Source organism: Myotis lucifugus, unplaced genomic scaffold, assembly GCF_000147115.1.
Source record: "Myotis lucifugus unplaced genomic scaffold, Myoluc2.0 scaffold_0, whole genome shotgun sequence".
Classification (NCBI taxonomy): Eukaryota; Metazoa; Chordata; class Mammalia; order Chiroptera; family Vespertilionidae; genus Myotis; species Myotis lucifugus.
In genome coordinates this window covers 49,448,404-49,450,387 of record NW_005871048.1, presented here as the reverse complement: position 1 = coordinate 49,450,387, position 1,984 = coordinate 49,448,404, and the positions used below count along the sequence as shown (strand labels likewise).

The window sequence follows — 1,984 nt, the reverse complement described above, 5'->3', positions numbered from 1 at the left end:
CCCCCCCCCCCCCCCCCTCCCCCCCCCTCCTCCCTCTCAACTTCACCTTGGCTGAAAGGGTCGAGGGGGAGGGAGAAAGGTGAGCCTTGAGAGACAAAAGAGGGAGGAAAATGCTCCAAACAAGGGAGAGTTTATCTTAGCCTTAAGCAATCCCTGTCCATTGTTTCTATGCATCTAGGTTAACAAACCTTTGAAATAATCACCCTCGAAAGAGCACATAATGTTAACTGTCCTGTAATTCATCCGCACTTGCTTTCTCCCTCCTCCGTGTAGTCTTCCTTACGTTCAAATTTGTAAAAGAAGCTGCAGTCAGGAGCATTCGAGATCTTGCTCTCTGGCATGTATTGTCAGTTTGGCTCAAATATACTCTCTCTCTCTCTCTTTTTGTATTTGACATTTTTATTTTAGGCTACAAAAACAAGCAAACAAACAAACAAACAAAAAACTTGAAATGAACTTGTCAAATGATGAAAATTCATCCTTTCCAGGGAAGCAGAAGGTAGACCAGTGCAGGTTATCCTCAAGGCCATACATCCTGCTTCACTGCTGCTGGCACTCTGCTGGGTTTTGATCCTTCTTTGAGTCATAGTCTGGATCATTTTCCTCATCTTCTTCTTCCCCTTCCTCATCTATTTCTTCACCTTCATCATCATCATCATCATCTTCAACCGCTTCTCCAGTAAAGTATTATGAAACTTTCCTACAGGCCTTTCTTATGTCGACAGAATTGTGAGGCCTGTACAACTTTGGTAGATGTCTGCGGCAATCAAAGCTTATTTTAAAAATGTGTTTTATTATTACCCTGAGAAAATAGAAATCAATGACTTGCAGTATTTACAAAAAGTAATTCTCTGTAGAGAGCAGGAAATCTTAATAGTCCATTCGTCTGTCTGCTCCAGGGGTCCTCCAACTACGGCCCAGGGGCCACATGCAAATACAAATATTGTATTTGTTCCTGTTTTGTTTTTTTACTTCAAAATAAGATATGTGCAGTGTGCATAGGAATTTGTTTATAGTTTTTTTTTAAACTATAGTCCAGCCCTCCAACGGTCTGAGGGACAGTGAACTGGCCCCCTGTTTTAAAAGTTTGAGGACCCCTGGTCTGCTCTCATGTGAATCAAGCCAAATATTTAAGGTTTGAATGAGGTCCCTAAACCAAGAAATAGTTGTCTAACTCAGAAACTGTTCATCAAACTTTCCCTTAAACAGAAGAAAGTCAAGAAAAAGAGGTGGCTTTTGGTTCAGTTGGCCAAGCAGAATCTCAAGTTTAAAACTTGAGCTGATGGCTCATCCAGTTAGGGAAATGTTAGGCACAATGGACTCCAGCTGAGTCTGTGACCCTGTGCCTCCAGGTCCTTGGCCACAGACACGTGCGTGTAGCTCAGATACTCACGTGGGGCCTCAGCCCAGAGCCACGCTCGGCCCCAAGCCCATCATGGGCACGTCCTCTGCCTGGGCCTCTGTTTTCACCGGTTTGTTAGGACCCCTTGGTGTGACCTTGGGACAGGCCCTTGGGATAGGCCGTTGGTGACCTTATCTGGGCTGTGGGTAATAATAGGATAGAAATCACTGCCCTGGACGCCAGAGTGTGACCTGCTTATCTCCGGGCTCAGCAGCTGCTTAATTGAAATGATTGTAAAGTATTTTTGTCTCAGCAGTACTGGCACAGGCTAGACATGTGAAAGGTACAGAGGAGTGTGCAGTGGAAACTCTGTCTCCTTCCCCTCTGCCCATCCCTGTCCCTGCAGAGACATCTCTCTGCCACAGAGGGGTGTGCCCGTGTGTGTGTTGATTCTTTACAAAAATGGTGACAAATTGCTTCACGTCACTCTATACAGGGGGAAATCATTTAGTAAAGCAAAAATTCATTCACAGTGGCCAAAAGGAGAAGCAACACAACTGTCCCTTTGACCAAATGAGTAGATAAACAAAATGTGGTCTCTCCCTGCAAGGAATATTTATTCATGCCTTAATATTGGAAAGG

At 44.5% G+C, this 1,984-nt stretch overlaps 1 long non-coding RNA gene across 1 annotated transcript in view; it reads left to right on the top strand.

Moving 5' to 3' along the window:
* LOC111825488 overlaps positions 1 to 698 on the top strand; it is a 22,451-nt gene extending 21,753 nt beyond the window's left edge. Inside the window, exon 2 of the long non-coding RNA XR_002828694.1 lies at positions 409 to 698. This is a non-coding gene — a long non-coding RNA (uncharacterized LOC111825488). The remainder of the gene's footprint in view (positions 1 to 408) is intronic.
* The last annotated feature ends 1,286 nt before the right edge of the window (positions 699 to 1,984 follow it).